Raw genomic sequence first — 22,197 nt, forward strand, 5'->3', positions numbered from 1 at the left:
GTGCATACTCTGGCTAATAGTTTTTATTTTGTTTTTCCAAAGGACCATTCTAATTTAAAAAAAAAAAAAAATGCATGTTCTCATTCATAATAGCATACAATTATCTATAGCATGCAATGTTATCACTATCAACCCTGCAAATGTATGCAGCTGCCATCTTAAATAGACATGCAAACCAAAATGTTTCTTTCACGATTCAAAGCATGTGATGTTTAACAACTTTCCAATAGTCTTCTATTATATAATTTGCTTCATTCTCTTTTTATCCTTAGTTAATAAGTATACATTACCTAGGTAGGTTAAAGTGAATGTAAATTTTGATGCTAAAGTGCCCGGTTTTTAAAACTTCGATTAAAAACAGGGGCACTTTAATTCATCAAAATTTTCATTTCACTCCTGTTGTGAAAAATAAACTTCCCTTTTAATCTTCACTGCAGCTCCAGCTTCCTCCACCCGTTTCAAAGCCTCTTCCTGGGTCTAAATAAGGCATCCGGCTTCCTCCAATCACAGCAGTGAATCAGACACTGAATCCCCCGGGGGGGGGGGGGGGAGCTGTGATTGGAGGATGACCTATCAATCATTTCTGACATCAGAAATGGCTTGTGAGACTGGAGGAAGCTGGAGCTGCTGTGAAGTTTAAAGGGTAAGTTTTTTGTCACAACAGGAGTGAAATGTAAATTTTGATGAATTAAAGTGCCCCTGTTTTTAATCAAAGTTTTAAAAAACGGGCACTTTAGCATCAAAATTTACATTCACTTTAAGGAACTGCAATGCACTACTGGAAGATAGCTGCTGGTTGGTGGCTGCACATATGCCTCTTGTCATTGGCTCCCCCAATGTGTTCAGCTTGTGCCCAGTAGTGCTTTGCTGCTCCTTCAACAAAAGACACCAAGAGAATGAAGCAAATTTGATAATAGAAGTAAATTTGAAATTATTTGAAATCACATGCTCTGAATTATGAAACATTTTAGATTTCATGTCCCTTAAACTAACCTAAGTCATATAGATTTCTCTGTTTACCTCCTGCTTTAATTGCTAGCACTAGCGCCCCCTCTGCTGTGCCTCTCTTCTAATAGGCCTAAAAATGTATCCCATACATCCAATCCACTTACATTCAAGAAATGTGTAAATTACTTAAGAAAGATACAATTAGTCTCTATTGCCTCAGACTGATGTAAATTAATTTAATAATTGTTAATGCAATTAAATCTCTTCCTTTTCTATAGTGAAGTGACATACAGAGCCCCCCCCCCCCCCCCACACACTATATGTTTCAACTAATGTGTACACAAGGCAGAAAGATGAACTGTGCATGTGCAGTTCGTCTTCACTCGAGTTTGTGGGGCACGCAACGATTGGAGGAAGCCGGATTAGTCATCAATATGATAAAGGTGGTAGGAGAAGCGGGCGGAGAAACAGCGGTCTGTTAACTATAACTAAGAGGGAAATATTTAAAAAACGAAGCATCTTTCAAAATTGTAAAAAATGGAAGTTCCCATGTTTAGCATTTATATACTGCACAGTATTGTGTTATACTTTACAATCACTTTAAGATAATTCCACTGTGTATGCTAGTGCTCTCAAAAAACTCTAAATTGACTAATAGACACATCTTATATAGGAATATTCTAGTGCTCTGCATACTCTTCTAAGGCTCAGTATAATTAATATGAGCAAATGTAACAGGCAGACCCTGGGCTTATACAGGTACAAAACCTTTTATCCATACTGCTTGGGACTGGAAGAGGTTTGGATTTCAAATTATTTGTATCTGTAAAATGGGACAGTTTGGAACCAAGTCTAAACAACAATATCTTATATCATTTAGGCAATATTTACATGTCATTATATATCTTATACATGCAACGTTAAGGTAGTTATACATCATTATAAATACATTTGCATACATAGTACCCTCAGAAAGATAGTACAGTACTTTAATCAGAAAGGTAATAGTTTTTGTTTTAAATAAATATAAACTATTATTTGCATTTTACACACAAAAAAACTTAAATTATGCTTACCTGATTTTATTTTCTTCAGATGGAAAGAGTACGCATCTGCATTTATTACTTTTGGGAATTAAGAACCTGGCCACCAGGAGAAGGCAAAGACACCCCAGTCAAAGGCTTAAATACTCCTCCCACTCCCCTCATCCCCCAGTCATTCTGCCGAGGAACAAGGAACAGTAGAAGAAATATCAGGGTGAAAGGTGCCAGAAGAATAAAATAAGGACGCCCCACATAAAAAAAATTACGGGTGGGGAGCTGTGGACTCTTTCCATCAGAAGAAAAGAAAATAATCAATTAAGCATAATTTAAGTTTTTCTTCTTAAATGGAAAGAGTCCACAGCTGCATTCATTACTTTTTATACCCAAGCTATAGAGGACACTGAATGCCAAGACGGGAGGGTATATTAGGCGGCCCATTCTGAGAGCCCCAAGCCTGAAACCACTGCCCACAAAAAACCCAGCTTCGTCCGAAGCCGAGAAAACTTTAAAAGGAAAAAGCCCCGAGGACACTGAACCGCAGGTAGTCCAGAGCCTAGCTAGAGGCCGCAAAATCGGACTCAACTGAGCCAACAGGCCTCAAGGAGACACCGTCGCCCAACAGTCGGTCCCTCACCTCTCACCCCTCACTAAAGAAGGGAACACCAGCCGAAACTCCCAAAGGGATAGGATCAGGAGAACCGAAAGGTCACGAATCATAAAGGTAAAACCCCCAAAGCGAGCTCAGCTCACAAGGGCCCAAATGGGTCCCGACAGACAAGGGGAGACTACGCCTAGACCAGGAAAAAAACGGAGGTATAGGAACGGCATAGGAACAGAGAAAATTTTCTCTCAAACGTTGTGCAAAAGCACCAAAAGACAACAGAAGACGGAGTCCTCACATAGTCCAAACTTGGAACACTGAAGTATTCCTCTACAAAAAAACGTGTAACAGACCCAGACGAAAAACCCTGAGTCAAGAATCCTTAGGATGACACAGAGAATACTTGCTGAGAGCAAAAGCGGCCAGCAAAAAAGCAGATTGCAAAAGACAACTCCCAGACAGAGGGCACACTCTAGGCAATCCAAGCAGCCAGACCTATCCCACAGGTCTTTTTAAAAAAAAAAGGGGGGAATCATAACCTCCACAAGGTCCCCCAATATAGAGAAGTGACACCCAGAATCTGAGGTGGAGAAATCCTAGACCCTCTGCTTGTAAGCTTAGGGAGCTAGCTAGCTACTATGCCCACCTAGATCCTGGAGATGACAACGACTCTCAGAACCCACTTCCAGCCGGGCCAGCCCCAGCAACGGCAGGTCTGAAACAGGGGAACAAAAGAACCCCAAAACCAGCTAAAAAACCGAGCGGAGAATGGCCACAGCCAATCCAACAGAGCACGGGAGCAACCCGACTCCTTAGAACAGACAACAAGACCGTAGACCCAAATGATCTAGCAAAAAGGTCCAACTTAGTCCTGACACGGAGTCAGCAAGACTCCAAATGGCACGTAACAACCCAGAGAGAATATCCCTCTCAGCTAGGGAAACTCCCAGGTCCTATCTCCTGAACCAGGAGAAGCCTTATGAAAAGGACCACATCTCCATAAAAAGGAGACTAAGCTTTCACCCAAGAAGGGGAAAAGCCTAAAAGGCAGCACCTACCACAAGCCACAAAGTCACAGGTTAAAGGAGATATCAATCCCCAACTCAGAAGCTATGTTGAAAGGGATTCCCTCAAAAACTAGCCTGCTAACAAGCAACCAACGCCTAAGGTGCAACACAAGACCAATGAGCCACGACACTCAGAAGACCTGGCCAACCAAGACCAGGTCAAGTAATGCGAGTAAAAAGACATAGCCCAAGTTTCCAGGAACTGAAACTGAAACCCAAACCAACCCTGGAGCCTAGAGGTCCGGTAACAACCCACAACGGGATCCACAGGGGAAAATGCTGAATGAAACCCAGCAACCAGAATCCGCAGGGAGAACAGGTTCCGAACCCCCAATTGTTTAGACAAACAATACCCGCAAACTTAACACCCCGTCTGAATAACAACCTAGACCACAGGGAATACTAATGCAATATCCAGATCAACCCGGATAACGAGAAAAACTTGCAAGTCCCAACCTAAGAAAAAGACCACCCCTTGCCGAAGTCCCACTATCCAAAGGAGCCAAGGCAGAAAAAGTCGTACGACGACGCTAGAGCTTCTAGACTCACCAACAGTCTCCGAACAATAAGGCAAGGGGATACCTCAAGGTCAAAACCACTCGAGCAAAGGCTGGACTCCACATCACCTCCGTACAAGCGGATGATCACAGGGAGAAAGGGGCGCAAACCAACCCCAGTTCCGGGAGGAACCCCAAGCAAACCCAAGGAGACCACGCCCAGTGTCCCTTAACAGGGAACAAACATCTCCCAGGCCCTTGAAAGGAGACCTAACATGGAGATCACAAAGGAAGACCAAAAAGTCTCAGAAAAACAGCTAGACAGTACACAGTCGATGTGCAATAGCTGCAGCTGGTTATAATCTGCAACCTAACCGCTGAAAGGCAGCCAAACTATCTTTCAAACTACTAGCTGCTGAGGACCAATTCCAAAGGACAATCCCCGAGCCTCAAAAGAAAAAGGCCAAACTGCTCATGAGGCGGTAAGAAGGCGCTAAGCCCTCCAACTCTCCACCACGTGGCGGAGGAACTCTAGGGTCCGAGAATACCAGACACCAGAGAGAATAACGCAGCAGAAACTCCACTGACCCAGTCATCCAAATTGAAGGCTATAAGGACTGAGACAATCCTTCCCGCCTTGTAGACCCACAGGTCCTCTAGAATGCTTAGTTGAATGTAAAACAGATGATAACATGAGCACTCGGCACCTCGACCGGACCAGCCATTCAGAACGGCGCCACGTGTCTGAACAGCCACAAGACAGAACCGAACCAAACAGGACCAGCCTGCACCCGGGTTCTAACTGTCAAGCTGCATAAATCCTCCCTCAGAGGGGAAGAAGGGAAACCAGACAAACATAAGACTAATATGTCCCAAAAACACTTCTGCAGAAGTAACAGAGAGTATCGATCCCAGTTTAAGATTCCCGAAGGAAAATAATAAATTAAAAAAGACATCCTAATTGGATAAAAAGAATATAAGGCAACCCGTAGGTTAACACCAAATAAGAAAACAGGCCTACCGCAGGACCAGCCAAACAGAGCCCTAATCTTCCAAAAAACTCGGAAGGATCTCAGAAAAGAACTGTCAGGAGATTATGTCATCTCCACATGTCTAATAAAGGTGCACCATTCGAAGCAGACTGAAAATGCCCATATCCAAGAAGGATAGGATCATTTAATAACTGAAAAACATGTCTGAGTAAGACGTGAAGGCGCGTCACTCTGTAATGAAAGGCACAACACTCAGGGATAGTTACAGCCACAGGAACTGTACAGGCCCTCCCCAAGGCGGTAGACCCGGGACAATAGGGCACAAGCACAATAACGTCTGGACTCTGCAGACGAATAATCGCCAAGAATATGTGGAAGTGAAAACGTGCTGCAACCTCCGGGGAGAACAAGTCGCCCTGCGTGGAGGAATAATCATAATCTGGGTTACCCGCATGCGTAGAAGTATGGAGCGGTAGGGAACTCGCCTCTTGTAAGACAGGACCCCCAGAGGTGGATATCTCAGCTGACCCTTGATTCCCTGAGCCCGAGGAACCAGGCGCTCTAATACAGCACACCGAACATAACTGATTGACATGTGTCAACGAGGCCAATCCGGATTCGTCCCCGGACAAAGAATCTGAATCTAAAATTAGAACAGTCTCAGTATCAGAATCCTCCGTAACTCAGTCTGAAATTAGAATAGTCTCAGCATCAGAATCCTCCATAACTGGATAGAGAATATGCCAAAATGGACTATTTTAAGACAAAACAAAACGGCACCTGATACCCACAATGGCTGGGGCTCTCACTACCTCCTATGAACCAGACCCCTGTGAACTAGAATTACTCCGTCGCCACACGGTCAGGAATGCGGAAATGGAGAACAGAACGTAATCATGCCCGGCCAGAAGGTAAACCATATAGTCCAAAAAAGCGAGCCCAAGCATAAGGTCGCGTCAATTCCAAAGGCCTTTATGATCCAGCCATGAGCCCGTTTAACACTACACATAAGCAGATTGAATCACATAACAAACATGATTAAACCCTCCCCTGTTCAATAACCCCCCTCAGGAGATATTAACCCAAGATTCCAAGATACTACAAGAGACTCACTGAGACCCTTATGTTAAGTTAGTCCCGCCAGGTGGTAGCCTCTCGGGAAAACATTAGTAAAGAACATTCACGAAGAAAGAAAATGAAACAATCTTACAGGAATCTTCGCCGTGGAACAGGAACACGGCCCTTCAAGTGTGACTGATAGTAGCATCGTCTCCGCCATCAACTTGAGAGAAGAAAGCAGGCAGCGGAGCGAAATTTGACAACGCCGATTGCTTAAGGAGCTGTTAAAATGAGCCGGGATGGTTTCGCAGAAAGACTCTCCCTGCATCTCCGGACTCTAACTTTCATCCAAGCCCTCACTGAGAGACTCCTGTCCCATGTCAAAGAGTACTACCCTCCATAAGAGACAAATTAAATTCTGACACTTCTCTGCCAACCTCCTGGGACAAAAGGCAAATAATGACTGGGGGATGAGGGGAGTGGGAGGAGTATTTAAGCCTTTGGCTGGGGTGTCTTTGCCTCCTCCTGGTTAGCCAGGTTCTTAATTCCCAAAAGTAATGAATGCAGCTGTGGACTCTTTCCATTTAATAAGAAAAACAAATCAAAGACACAGGCAGAGAAGATTGTTACTAACAAATAATTTTTGATTTTTTTTTTTAAATGTTTGGATTTCAGAATAAGTTTGGATTTTGGAATTATGTACTTGTACCCATTGTCAGGGTTTCACCCTGATTTCATTTGTTATTTGCTGCTTTTTATCTTGGCTGCCATTTTTAATCACCTGTCTCTCTCTTTGCCTGCAGTAGAGTGTGTAACACTACTCAATATACCCAGACTCCCTCTTATGTCCAAACTGGAGAACATCATGAGTGAGAAACAGGTTGCAGTCCCAGAATTATGATGTCACCACTTATTAGTTAATGTGCCTCAGTTCAGTCTGCCTTTGCCCTTGCATTGTCTCTGACTTCTCTGTGAATTCCTGTGCTCCCTATTCTGTGTATAACCTGGCTTGTTTGACGTCTCTTCTGGTTCCTAATCCCTGACTTGTTTCTGACACACTGATGTTTGTGTTCCTGACCCCGGCTCGTCTGACTACTCACTTTGGTTTCTGACCTGGCTCGTCTGATTACCAGCACTGGCTTTGACTCCTGACTTGACATTTGGCTTTTGGACTTATTTTTTGTTATTTTTAATAAAGGTGTGATTAATTTAGCAATTCACCTCTCTGTCTGATTCCTGGTTCCCTGACACCCATTAATTATTAATATTGTATCTCAAGGTAATCTCAGAGACTAAATAAAAATCATATTTGTACGTATTTAATAATAATCTTACATTATGTTTAAAACAATACTTGACATTTTATAACAACTGAGAAATAACAAAATGTATGCTTACCTGATAAATGTCTTTCTTTCCGGACATGGAGAGTCCACAACATCATTCCAATTACTAGTGGGATATTCTCTCCTGGCAAGCAGGAGAAGGCAAAGAGTACCCAAGCAGAGCTGTTAAGTGTAATTTCCCTTACCCCTAACCCCCAGTCATTCGGCCAAAGGAAAATGGAAAAAGAAGATAACACAAAGGTGTAGAGGCGCCTTAGGTTTAACAAAAAAATACTGTTTTATTTAAGGGTGGGGTCATGGACTCTCCATGTCCGGAAAGAAAGAAATGTATCAGGTAAGCATACATTTTGTTATTTCTATCAGAGACCTGTAGAAAAAGAAAGAACAGAGTAACCAACTCTGGCTTTCTATAACAGGGTTAGCAAATATGTTAGAAAACAAAGCAAAGACAACCTCACTATTTTCTAACTGCTTAAAAGCCACCACTACTTTTACTCAAGAGATTGGTGTGGACACAGCTAAACCTCAATCCTTGCTTGCAGGGAAAAGCACCCATCAAAGGAATAAAAATCTTCAGACACCAACTTCACATCCTCTATTGACAGAGGCAAAGAGAATGACTGGGGGTTATGGGTAAGGGAAGTGACACTTAAAGGGACATTAAACACTTTGAGATGGTAATATAAAATGATAAATTGTATATATAAAACAACTCTGCAATATATTTTCATTATTTATTTTGTCCTCTTTGCCAGTAATTCCATTCTGAAATTGTGAGCTTTTCAGTTCCTGTTAGAAATGGAAGTGCAGAACACTGTTAAATCCAGCACAACCATTGGCTGCAGACTCTAGTGACCTATTTATAACTGACCCTAATTGGCCACAGCAGAGAGGGGAACACAAGTTACAACATGGCAGCTCCCATTGTTTTATAGACACTAAAACTTTACACTTATTTTGTCACTTTTTAAACAACTAATGAAACTTTAAAAAATACATCTACATGTTAGTCATGGACTAATCTTTTCTTTGAATGCATCATTCTATCTAGCATTTATTTAGTGTTTAATGTCCCTTTAACAGCTCTGTTGGGGTGCTCTTTGCCTCCTCCTGCTGGCCAGGAGAGAATAACTTAAATTATGCTTACCTGATAATTTTCTTTTCTTCAGATGGAAAGAGTCCACAGCTGCATTCATTACTTTTGGGAATTCAGAACCTGGCCACCAGGAGGAGTCAAAGACAACCCAGCCAAAGGCTTAAATACCTCCCCCACTTCCCTCATCCCCCAGTCATTCTGCCGAGGGAACAAGGAACAGTAGAAGAAATATCAGGATGAAAAGGTGCCAAAAGAACAAAAATAACAGATGCCCCAGATAAAAATACGTGCGGGGAGCTGTGGACTCTTTCCATCTGAAGAAAAGAAAATTATCAGGTAAGCATAATTTAAGTTTTTCTTCATAAATGGAAAGAGTCCACAGCTGCATTCATTACTTTTAGGAAAACAATACCCAAGCTATAGAGGACACTGAATGCAAAAACGGGAGGGTACAAGAGGAGTCCCATTTTTAGGGCACAAGGCCTGAAACTCTTACCCAACAAAATCCTGCTTAGTCCGAAGCCGAGAACTTTGAAAAAATAGAAAAAGCCCAAGGACACTGACCCGCAGTTTGTCCACAAGCCTTGCTAGAGACCGCAGGAACTAGACTTGACTGAGTCAACAGCCATCAGGAGACACCATCGCCCAGCAGTCGGTCTCCAAACAACACACCCCTTACTAAAGAAAGGGAACAAGCTACCGTATTCTTCCGCAAAGAAAAGACACAGAGAAAACATGAATGTTCTTGTAACGTGCGGCTAATTTCCCTTAAGGGACTCAAGGCACTGCTCATCTTATCAACCTCGAAAGGAGGAAGGCTGAGTAGACCTCGCCGGGATGAAACTTGCAACCCTCGGTTTGCTACAGAGCAGAGTAGCCACAGTGCATTAGTATGCTGAGCTAGCTGTCCATCTAGCATAAGGAACTCTAGACCAACAGAGACCCACCAGTCTCATAGAAAAAAGGGGAGGCAATGCCCAGACCCCAGAAATACAGAAACCATGGGAAAGGCCGGGAGTCTGAAAACAGAGAGGATCTTCCCCTAACACAGTGCAACCACACTCTAAAAAGCAACTGACAACGAAGGTCCCCAAGTCGCAAAAAGGTAGCTCAGAATACCGATATATTCAAAAACGAAACCTCATGCAGCAAGCTCAGGTAGGTCTGACGAACAACACCTGAAGCAAAAACAGTGCACACTGTAGTCATTTAAAAATTACTCTGAAACTTAAATATATGCAGGGCAAGCAGAAGCAGCTGAAAAGAGGATCCTTCAGATTGCTAAGTATCCACTAACCAGCGGATAACGTTGCAGTCTATTTAAGAGCTGCCAGTCCTTCCCACAAACCTTGAACATGGAGAAAGGAGAAACCTCAAGAGGCTTTCCATACCTCGAATGCTCCGAGGACGATTTTAGCAGAGCAACAGATCTCAGATCCTGCTCCAACACCGAACTAGCCCAAGCGACAGACATGTCTGATAGACAGGGCAGACAGAAAGACCCCAACCACAAGCCCACAGGGAATGGAAAGAAAAAGGGGGGACTCACCCCAACAGAGCTCGGGAGCCAACGCAATCCGCTCCTCCAAAATAAGGCACTCCCAAGGAGAACCCCCTGGGACCTGGAACAGGGAAAAGTGCAATAGATCTGTAGGAAGACCTGTCACACCTCTCTTAGACAGTCTCTACATAGAGAGATCAAATTACAACCGGTGGAACAGAGCCCACAGATGTTGCCCCTTACAGAAATAAGCCACCTGATCCAACCTCCTACACACAGGGCAGGACAAAGACCCTCCAGAAAGAGGAAAATTCCAGCTCATAAGGAAGACCAACTAACCCCTCAAAAGGGAAGGGCACAGATAAGAACAGCGTACATGTCCACAAGACATGAAGCCATAGTATGATCAAAACACTGACCGAATGAAAAAAACATCCAGACACCACTGTTGACCCAACAGAGAAAAAACTCCCCATGAAGAGGAGCACACTTTGTTCGAAGGACAAGTCAGGCCTTAAAGTTTATAGCCAGTACCGGAAGGTGGATGCCCAATGAGCTAGCTCCTATGTCGCAGCATAGGGTCCCAGAAAAAACTGGGTTGTCCCAAACCAGTCCTTAGGATCATAAGTCTCCAGACATCCAAGAAGGATCCAAGACAAGAACCCTGGACCCAGAATCATCCTAGAATGAACGACACCCCCAGGGAACACAAGATACCCCGTCTGAAGCAATCAGACTCACAGGGGATGAGAACCGGGAAACCCGGAGAATGGGTACAGGACTCACTCGTAATAAACCCAGCCCAAGGGAAGAGAATAACCTTACCCGGAGGTCAACACCTCCCCAACAAGGTGCTAAACCACAACAAAGTCACACAATTTCTGTAGAACCCAAATGCCCCAAGGGCAACGCTAAGGGAAATGAGAACGACAACAGAGTCACCTGAAAGAGAGTAGAAAGAAAGGCTAGTCTCCATAATCCTTTCAGATTAACGTTCCAGAGGACCACACCCAAGGGAGAAGAATGCAAAGCATCCCGGACCCAGGCAGAAAAACATCCCCTAAGAAAAAAGCTTGGAAAAAAAGAGACAATGCCTCCTATTGCCCATGATATGGAGACAACTAACTCCCGAAGGAAGACAGAACCTCACGGCCTTCCCTTCCTATTAAGCGGTCAAAGCTGCCAGGAAAACCGGACGAAGTCCAGAAAGTCTCGACCCAAAGGAAGAGAACCTCTAAAAGGAACAAGTCCTAAAAGGACACTTCCAAAGAGACCATGAAAGACAAAACCGTAAGAACGGCGGTATAAAGGACCTAAATCCTCCAACCCACAACAGGAAGGAACACTCTAGTTCCCGGAAAAATCGGAAACGACTGAGCATGTCGCCGCAGATCTTAAAGGAGTCCCGGCCCACTAGCTTGAATGGCGAATGAGGACTGAACCAATCCCTCATGCCCCTAAGCAACCACGGACCCTCAAGTCCTCACAGGATGCTAGTTGAAGCGTATAGAATAAAAAAAGTAAACAACACAAATCCTATTGTGATCACTAGGCGTCCTCACCGGACCAACCGGACATTAAAAGGCGCCACATGTCTGAACTAGGCCTCAAAGACAGAAGGATTTGTACCCAGTCAGGACCAGCCTGAAACCAAGGGCCCCAGCACTGTCAAGGCCATATAGAGTCTCCCCCGAGATGGAGGAATAAAGAACAGTCACACAGACTTGTAAACAGTGCAACCACAAAATCGCGAGTATCAATTCAAGAGAAGAAAGTTCCTGAAGGAAACATCACACCATAACATGAGCTTTAGACCAAATAAAAATCATCCTCACCCGATAAAAATAAAAGATAATGCAACCCATAGGTTATCGCCCAGGAAGAACGGACATACCCGCAGGACCAGCCCAACTGGGGTCCGAGACTTCCAAGCTCAGAACTGGAAAAGGATACACAAATAACAAAGACTATAAGAAGAATACTTCATCCCCTTATGTCTATGCATGCAAGCCAGTCGAAGATTAAGACTGAGAATCCCGAGACCCATTAAGAGTGGGATCCTCCAGCAACGCCAAAAACATGCCTTAGTAGCACACAAAGGCACACCAGTCTATAACGAAAGACGCAACATACCTCCACCGGGACAAAAGAAAACACTGACCCCGAAGGTTGACCCCCTGAGGCCTCAGGGGCAGTCGCTCCCCAGGAGGGCTGAACTGGACCAGGCGATCCCACTTCTGACGAGCCCCAGGTTAACGGAACACGGATGTCGTAAGCACACTCCCGGGTGGTGCAGATGCACCAGTGCCAAAGATATGGCCATGCGGAACCGTGTCGTAACCTTTGGTGGGAACAGGCCACACTCCCTAGAAGGATAAGTAGCGTTTGGGTTACTTGCATGCATAGTAAGAGTTGGTGGTAGGGAACTCGTCTTGTGAGAAATAGAATCCCAGAGGCGGATGGCTCAGTGGGCACCTGATTCCCCGATCCGGAGGAACAGAGCACTCTTAAACGGCATTCGGAACATAACTCATGGGCATGTATCACCCGGCCAATTCATATTCTTCTCAAGGAGTCTGAATCAGAATCCCCCATAACTGGGACACTGAATAACGGCACCTTACACAACCAATGGCTGGGGCACTCACCACCTCCAGAGAACCAGACACCAGCGGACCAGGATTTCTCCGTCGCCACACGGTCAGGAAAGCGGAAATGGAGTCACAAAGTAAACCGTTCAGTCCATGCAAAAGCGTGAGCAAAATGAAACGATCTTACAGGAATCTACACCATGGAGCAGGAACACGGCCCTTCAAGTGTGACAGATAGTAGCGTCGCTTCTACCATGGACGCTGATTGCTTGTGGAGCTGTTAATATGAGTCAGGATGGTTTCGCAGAAAGACTCTCCCTGCATCTCTGGACTTTAACTTTCACCCATGCTGTCACTGAAAGGCTGACAGGACTACTTAAAACTCCAGTCCCATGCCGAAGAGTACTACCCTCCATAAGAGACTATCGAAAACTTCTGACACTTCTCTGCCAACCTCCTGGGACGAAAGGCAAAGAATGACTGGGGGATGAGGAAGTGGGGGAGGTATTGAAGCCTTTTGGCTGGGGTGTCTTTGCCTCCTCCTGGTGGCGAGGTTCTGAATTCCCAAAAGTAATGAATGCAGCTGTGGACTCTTTCTATTTATGAAGAAAATCCCACTAGTAATTGGAATGATGTTGTGGACTCTCCATGTCTTAGGAAAGAAACATTATTTTATTACAATTAATTACTAAAAATTGTATCTTGAATTTTATTTAGCATGGGTCACCTTACACTTATTATATGTACTGAGGAGCCTTAAAGATGTTAAATTAACGGAATCTGCTATAACAACTTCTCTCTCTTCAAGGCAATTGCTAGGGCAATGCATTAAACAGTAGCGGACCTATTCAACAGACGGCCCTGGTGCAATTTTTTCTTAAGCCCTCAAAGGTAACAATTTAACTCAGTAGTAAGAAATAGTAATAATATATATACTTCTAGATAGATAGATCTGTAACCTACACTAATAAAACACTCCCCTGCATTAGGATTGTATACATTATGCACATGCCTATGTATAGACTGGCTGCTATGGACCCCCCAGTACATGGGCCCTGAACCAATGGTAGTTCTGCCCCTGGCATTAAAGGGAAAGGTAAGTCAACATTAAACTTGTATGATTCAGATAAAGCCTGTTATTTTAAGACACGTTTAAATTCACTTCTATTTTCAAATGTACTTTGTTCTCTTGGTATTCATTGTTAAAAAATAATATGTACATATCCTACACTAGTGGAAACTAGCTGGTGATTGGTGTTTGCACACATTTGTCTCTTGTGATTGGCTAACTAGATGTGATGAGCTAGCTCACAGCTGCTCCTTCAGCAGAGGATATCAAAGAAATTAAGCAGAATTGGTAACAGAAGTAAATTGGAAAGGTGTTTAAAATTGAATGCTCTATCGTAATGCTGAAATGAAAACAAATGGGTTTCATGTCCTTTTAACCTACAACTGTTGTGTCGGGAAGTTTTAAAGAAAATATTAAGAACTGCACAATGGAATTTGTTTGACTTTCATAATCTAACTAGGGCCATTTAGAAAGATCTAACAAAGCATACTGCCATTTAGAAAAAACTAAATCTCATTTATCTGAATCTAATGAATATTCTAAACTCCACCCTGGAGGATGTTGGGTAGAGAAACCTAGGTCTCAGGAAGAGAGTTTACTAATGATTAAGAAAAAAATCTTTCTAGAGAGGAAATTAACTTAAAGGAACACTAAAGTCCAAATTCAATTTTTAAGATTCAGATAGAGCATGCAATTTTACTCCTATTATCAATTTTTCTTCATTCTCTTGGTATCTTTATTTGAAAAAGTAGAAATGTAAGCTTAAGAGCCAGCCCATTTATAGTTCAGAACCTGGGTTGCACTTGCTTACTGGTGGCTACCAATCAGCAAGTGCTAGCCAGTGTTCTGAACCAAAAAGGGTCCGGCTCTTTAGCTTACATTTCTACTTTTTTTAAATAAAGATACCAAGAGAACAAAGAAAAATAGATAATAGGAGTAAATTATAAAGTTGCTTGAAATTGTATGCTCTATCTGAATCGAGAGGAAAAAAATGGTTTACTATCCCATTAATGGTGGAAAGAATGCCTTTACCCTAAAATATGAAATAATCTGAATTACCTCTGAATTCTACACCCGTATGATAACTTTTATGACAAAGAATGGCAATGACTCAATAAAGGGCGTAAACAAATCACCTAAAATAGCCCAGGATTAACTACTATATGCTGCTGGCCCTCTCAGATTTCTCTTAGGAAAAGAGTTTAAATCTACAGGTATTCTAACATTCTGATTCAGTCCAGACGATGACTATAAGGTCCCTATTTTTTAATTTGACAACAAATACAAAGCTAACTATACATTATACCCCTTTGCTACTCCCACAGAACTGAACAGATTTTCGGTTCATGTGCATGCCATTATTTGAACTCATGATTCATTATTGTAACTTAGCCTGATTCACGTTCTTTTAATGGACTACAGTAAATTACATGCAAGAATACTTAAAATATTTCTAAAGAGGAAATACACTTAATGGTGTAAAGAATACCTTCACCCTAAGCTATAAAATAAACTGACTTACCTCTGAATTCTACATCAGTATGATCACTTTTATGACTAAGGCTTGCAATGACTCAATACAAGGCATAGACAAATCACCTAAGATGGCCCAGGATTAACTACTAGATGCTGCTGGCCCTCTCAGATTTCTCTCTGCCAATGCCATATTAAATTCTCATGATGTAAGATTATTCATACAAAGATCTGTTTTATTTAGAATACAAATGTGGCAATATCTATTGAGTTGCCCTTATTAGCAACAACTGTAAATTAGTATGTCCTCAACTGAACTGGCCCCATGCTGAGGGAATTTTTTTTAGCAAAGCTTTCACAAAATAGTTCTTTAGAAAAGTCACAAGCATCTATTAAAGAGAGTTTAAAAACCAAGGAACAGAAGATATCAATAATGATTTCCCAGACAATCTGCTTTTCTTCACGTCCCTCAAATCATACTTTACCTGGTCTAAATAGTAATCACAAAATTTGATATGCTGCACCGGGATAGCTATCAGACAGAATTGCCTCTCCCCCCTTTCAAGTTTTCACCCACTCATAATTTTCTCACATACATATTTACCACTGGTAGATCAGGTCACCAAAGATATAAGCAAACTTTGTTTTGGCTTTATAAGAAGTATCTTTCTAGTAAACCAACAAGAGTATAGTTCTATTGTCAGGCCCCTGCTGGGAATTGCGATTTCCAGTCCACTCTTTGTGAGTTACCCTGATGCTGTGGCTGAGGTCTGACTTTTGTTTAGTGGATTCTTCCCTAGCCGGTCTTCCTCTGCAATCACCTGCAAGCACAGCTGTAGACTATTGCACTCGGCATCCTACAGCCCACAGACTTTGCTCTGACGTTGTTGTTAACTAGCCTGATGTTTCTTGGATTGTGACCTTCTACTACTTCCTGTATCTCAAGTCTATCGCCAATTCCTGTGCATCCGTGCCTTTAGGCACTCATTGCACATCCTGTGTATCCAGCCTCATAGCTCCTAGTTAGCCTGCCTTTTGATTCTCACCAGTATTTTCCAGTCTCCAGCCATTCTCTGCAGTCCCAGAGTATTCTATGCATCATTGCCACTGTGAGTCTGCTGAATCTACGTGAACTGTCTTTGTTTCTTGAGTATCTGCCTAATAATGTTTAATACTTAGTGTTACATTGTTTCAGTTCTGTTATTTCATGACCTAGCCTTAAAATGATGGTAAATCCTAGCGTTTGTGAAACGCTAGGATTTACCATCGTAACAAATAAAGGGGACTTTTATTCATGAAGTATAAAATACTTCATTCTGAAAGCCCCTTTATTTGTTAGCAGCGTTCGCTGCGCTAAGCTGCTAAAGGCAGTCCACGGCAGAACGCTATTTTGCTGAGAGGTGACGTTTCCACCTCTTAGCCAATAGCCGTGCGGGAAATACAGCTTGGCGCCAGGTTTTGTTACGCTAGTGTTTCGCAAACACTAGGATTTACCATCACGTTAATAAAGTTATTTTAGTTCCAATATACTGAAGTCTAAGAAGTCTTTACAGACATCAGGTGCAAAAGTTAAAAGGAAACTAAACACTAAATAAATTTCATGCACCTTCCTCTAATCATGGGTGCTGCCATTATGGAAGCTAGGTTACACTGCAGGTATCTAAGGTTGAGTTGCTGCACATGTGCAAACACATCAGCAATGGAATGTAATAAAAGATACATTTCTAGCAGGAGGAATAACCTCAATACTATGCTTATAAAATGTATTTAGTGTTTAATGTCCCTTGAAATCTAGACATTTGGGGCCTGTTACTAAACAATTGATCAAGGCTCCCTCCCCCCCTTTGACCTGTACAAATTCTGGCTGAAATGTGTGTGCCCTTGATTTGAGTATAGTCAAACTTATTGTTGCAATTATAGTAATGCACATACACAAGCTCAGACATACATCCACAGGAAAACTCACACACACACACTCATCCACAGAAAACACACACGCAGACATTCAGCTTTTGTTTAAACTGACCTGACAAGTAATGAGTTAGAATTATGAAACAATCATTTTGGCAAGGAAGATGCCAACGATATGCAGTGGCTGAAAGACAGGCCCCTAAACACTAATTTAAAGGTTAAGTGGTGAGTTGATGACTTACAGAAAGGTCAAACTGTCCTAAAAGGAGCACTGGACACCCCCACGCAAACACTCAGACACACACTCACACATACACCCACAGATACACACACACAAAGTGTAAGCATATCTTGATTGTACTCCTTCAGAAAGGTTGGAGTCTCGAAACGCATGTCGGAATCCGTTGCCAATTTAATCACCTACGCCTAGATTTAGAGTTCTGCGTTAGCCGTCAAAACCAGCGTTAAGGGCTCCTAACGCTGGTTTTTACCACCCGCTGGTATTTAGAGTCAGTCAGGAAAGGGTCTAACGCTCACTTTCCAGCCGCGACTTTTCCATACCGCAGATCCCCTTACGCCAATTGCGTATCCTATCTTTTCAATGGGATCTTCCTAACGCCGGTATTTAGAGTCTTGGCTGAAGTGAGCGTTAGAACTCTAACGACAAAACTCCAGCCGCAGAAAAAAGTCAGGAGTTAAGAGCTTTATGGGCTAATGCCGGTTCATAAAGCTCTTAACTACTGTGCTCTAAAGTACACTAAAACCCATAAACTACCTATGTACCCCTAAACCGAGGTCCCCCCACATCGCCGCCACTATAATATATTTTTTAACCCCTAATCTGCCGACCGCACACCGCCGCCACCTACATTATTCCTATGTACCCCTAATCTGCTGCCCCTAACATCGCCGACACCTACATAATATTTATTAACCCCTAATCTGCCCCCCCCAACGTCGCTGCTACCTTACCTACACTTATTAACCCCTAATCTGCCGACCGGACCTCGCCGCCACTATAATAAATGTATTAACCCCTAAATCGCCTCACTCCCGCCTCGCAAACCCTATAATACATTTTATTAACCCCTAATCTGCCCTCCCTAACATCGCCGCCACCTAACTTCAAGTATTAACCCCTAATCTGCCGACCGGACCTCACCGCTACTCTAATAAATGTATTAACCCCTAAAGCTAAGTCTAACCCTAACACCCCCCTAAGTTAAATATAATTTAAATCTAACGAAATAAATTAATTCTTATTAAATAAATTAATCCTATTTAAAGCTAAATACTTACCTGTAAAATAAACCCTAATATAGCTACAATATAACGAATAATTACATTGTAGCTATTTTAGGATTTATATTTATTTTACAGGCAACTTTGTATTTATTTTAACTAGGTACAATAGCTATTAAATAGTTATTAACTATTTAATAGCTACCTAGTTAAAATAATTACCAAATTACCTGTAAAATAAATCCTAACCTAAGTAACAATTAAACCTAACACTACACTATCAATAAATTAATTAAATAGACTACCTATAATTACCTACAATTAAATCAACTAAACTAAATTACAAAAACAAACACTAAATTAAAAAAAAAAAAAAAAAAAGATTACAAGAATTTTAAACTAATTACACCTACTCTAAGCCCCCTAAAAAAATAACAAAGCCCCCCAAAATAAAAAAATGCCCTACCCTATTCTAAAATAAAAAGTTAACAGCTCTATTACCTTACCAGCCATTAAAAGGGCCTTTTGCGGGGCATGCCCCAAAGAATTCAGCTCTTTTGCCTGAAAAAAAAACCAATACAATACCCCCCACACACATTACAACCCACCACCCACATACCCCTAATCTAACCCACCCAAACCCCCTTTAAAAAACCTAACACTAAGCCCCTGAAGATCTCCCTACCTTGTATTCACCCAGCCGGGTATCACCGATCCGTCCAGAAGAGGGTCCGAAGTCTTCATCCTATACTGCAAGAAGAGGTCCAGAAAAGGGTCCGAAGTCTTCATCCTATCCGGCAAGAAGAGGTCCTCCAGAGGGTCCAAAGTCTTCATCCAGGCGGCATCTTATATCTTCTTCGATACGGAGCAGGTCCATCTTGAAGCAGCCGATGCGGAGCCATCCTTCCTCACCGACGTCCTAAGTCCGAATGAAGGTTCCTTTAAATGACGTCATCCAAGATTGATTCAGCCAATCAGATTCAAGTTCAATCCGATTGGCTGATTGGATCAGCCAATCAGATTGAGCTTGCATTCTATTGGCTGATCGGAACAGCCAATAGAATGCGAGCTCAATCTGATTGGCTGATCCAATCAGCCAATCGGATTGAACTTGAATCTGATTGGCTGATTCAATCAGCCAATCGGCTTTTTCCTACCTTAATTCCGATTGGCTGATAGAATCCTATCAGCCAATCGGAATTTGAGGGACGCCATCTTGGATGACGTCATTTAAAGGAACCTTCATTTGGACTTAGGACGTCGGTGAGGAAGGATGGCTCCGCGTTGGCTGCTTCAAGATGGACCCGCTCCGCTCCGGATGGAAGAAGATAGAAGATGCCGCCTGGATGAAGACTTTGGACCATCTGGAGGACCTCTTCTTGCCGGATAGGATGAAGACTTCGGACCCTCTGGAGGACCTCTTCTTGCCGGATAGGATGAAGACTTCGGACCCTCTTCTGGACGGATCGGTGATACCCGGCTGGGCGAATACAAGGTAGGGAGATCTTCAGGGGCTTAGTGTTAGGTTTTTTAAGGGGGGTTTGGGTGGGTTAGATTAGGGGTATGTGGGTGGTGGGGGGTATTGTATTGTTTTTTTTCAGGCAAAAGAGCTGAATTCTTTGGGGCATGCCCTGCAAAAGGCCCTTTTAAGGGCTGGTAAGGCAATAGAGCTGTTAACTTTTAATTTTAGAATAGGGTAGGGCATTTTTTTATTTTGGTGGGCTTTGTTATTTTTTTAGGGGGCTTAGAGTAGGTGTAATTAGTTTAAAATTCTTGTAATCTTTTTTTTTTTTGTAATTTAGTGTTTGTTTTTGTAATTTAGTTTAGTTGATTTAATTGTAGGTAATTCTAGGTAGTTTATTTAATTAATTTATTGATAGTGTAGTGTTAGGTTTAATTGTAACTTAGGTTAGGATTTATTTTACAGGTAATTTTGTAATTATTTTAACTAGGTAGCTATTAAATAGTTAATAACTATTTAATAGCTATTGTACCTAGTTAAAATAAATACAAAGTTGCCTGTAAAATAAATATAAATCCTAAAATAGCTACAATATAATTATTCGTTATAGTGTAGCTATATTAGGGTTTATTTTACAGGTAAGTATTTAGCTTTAAATAGGAATACTTTAGTTAATAAGAGTTAATTTATTTAGTTAGATTAAAATTATATTTAATTTAGGGGGGTGTTAGGGTTAGACTTAGCTTTAGGGGTTAATACATTTATTATAGTAGCGGTGAGGTCCGGTCGGAAGATTAGGGGTTAATAAATGTAGGTAAGGTAGCAGCGACGTTGGGGGGGGGCAGATTAGGGGTTAATAAATATTATGTAGGTGTCAGCGACGTTGGGGGCAGCAGATTAGGGGTTCATAGGGATAATGTAGGTTGCGGCGGTGTCCGGAGCGGCAGATTAGGGGTTAATAATAATATGCAGGGGTCAGCAATAGCGGGGGCGGCAGATTAGAGGTTAATAAGTGTAAGGTTAGGGGTGTTTAGACTCGGGTACATGTTAGGGTGTTAGGTGCAGACTTAGAAAGTGTTTCCCCATAGGAAACAATGGGGCTGCGTTAGGAGCTGAACGCTGCTTTTTTGCAGGTGTTAGGTTTTTTTTCAGCTTAAACTGCCCCATTGTTTCCAATGGGGGAATCGTGCACGAGCACGTTTTTCAAGCTGGACGCTACCGTAAGCAACGCTGGTATTGAGAGTTGAGGTGGCGGTAAATTATGCTCTTCGTTCCCTTTTTGGAGCCTAACGCAGCCCTTCAGAGAACTCTAAATACCAGCGTTATTTAAAAGGTGTGGGGGGGGGAAAAACACGCGTAGCTAACGCACCCCTTTGGCCGCAAAACTCTAAATCTAGCCGCTAGTGACTGCAGTTGTAGTGCCTTACATGCCGCCGTGATCATATTTGAGTGAAGAAGATTTCTGCACACACCAATGTTAATGCAGAGGTTGTGATAACAAGTTCATCCTGGAAGAAGGGCAAGTGAAACCGAAAGTATATGCATAAGGTGGCTATAACTGCAATAGCCATGGGATGCACTGAATGAACTGTTACCTATGATTCCACTTCATTCTATGATGGTGTGTTAAGTAAATTTAACAGCCCAAAACACGGTGGATTTGATATATATGAAATTACCAATGTCATTTATTCCACCTTATTGAGTGTTAAGTACTTTAAGCAGATCAGAGCAAAGTGGATTTAATACATAAAGATAACGTGTCAAGAGAATTGTGGTAGCTGATTTTAATTGACTGTCATGGAAATGCTATTACTTGCATGAGAAGGGCACTGCTACATAATATTTTTGTAATAGCAGCTATGATTGTGAATAAGCTTATGAACATAAAAGCTTGAAGTAAAAGCTCAAAGCTGTAATTGTGAATACGTTTATGGTAATACAGGTAGTTATGGATGTACAAGTCTAAAGTGACAGTTACATCATTCATTTGCCCTCTCTGTGACAGAGGTGGTTTTTCATAACACATATTAGAAATATCATCATTATTCAATGGCTTTTGGCTGTCATTGCTGAGCACACTTTTCTTTAAAGGAATATGAAATCCAAAAAAAATTATTTTGTGATTCATACAGATCATCCAATTTTAATATTTTTTCCAATTTACTTCTATTATAAACTTTGTTCCCATGGTATTCTTTGTTGAAGAGATGCCTAGATAGGTGTCTGGAGCACTACATGGCAGGAAATAGTGCTGCCATTTAGTACTCTAGCAAATGGATAACACTTGCAAAACTGC

The 22,197-nt window shown here is 42.1% G+C and overlaps 1 protein-coding gene across 2 annotated transcripts in view; it reads right to left on the bottom strand.

The window, feature by feature from the left end:
• FKBP8 (FKBP prolyl isomerase 8) overlaps positions 1–22,197 on the bottom strand; it is a 232,221-nt gene that overhangs the window by 22,698 nt on the left and 187,326 nt on the right. The window lies entirely within an intron of this gene.

The sequence above is a fragment of the Bombina bombina genome, chromosome 2, assembly GCF_027579735.1.
Source record: "Bombina bombina isolate aBomBom1 chromosome 2, aBomBom1.pri, whole genome shotgun sequence".
Taxonomy (NCBI): domain Eukaryota; kingdom Metazoa; phylum Chordata; class Amphibia; order Anura; family Bombinatoridae; genus Bombina; species Bombina bombina.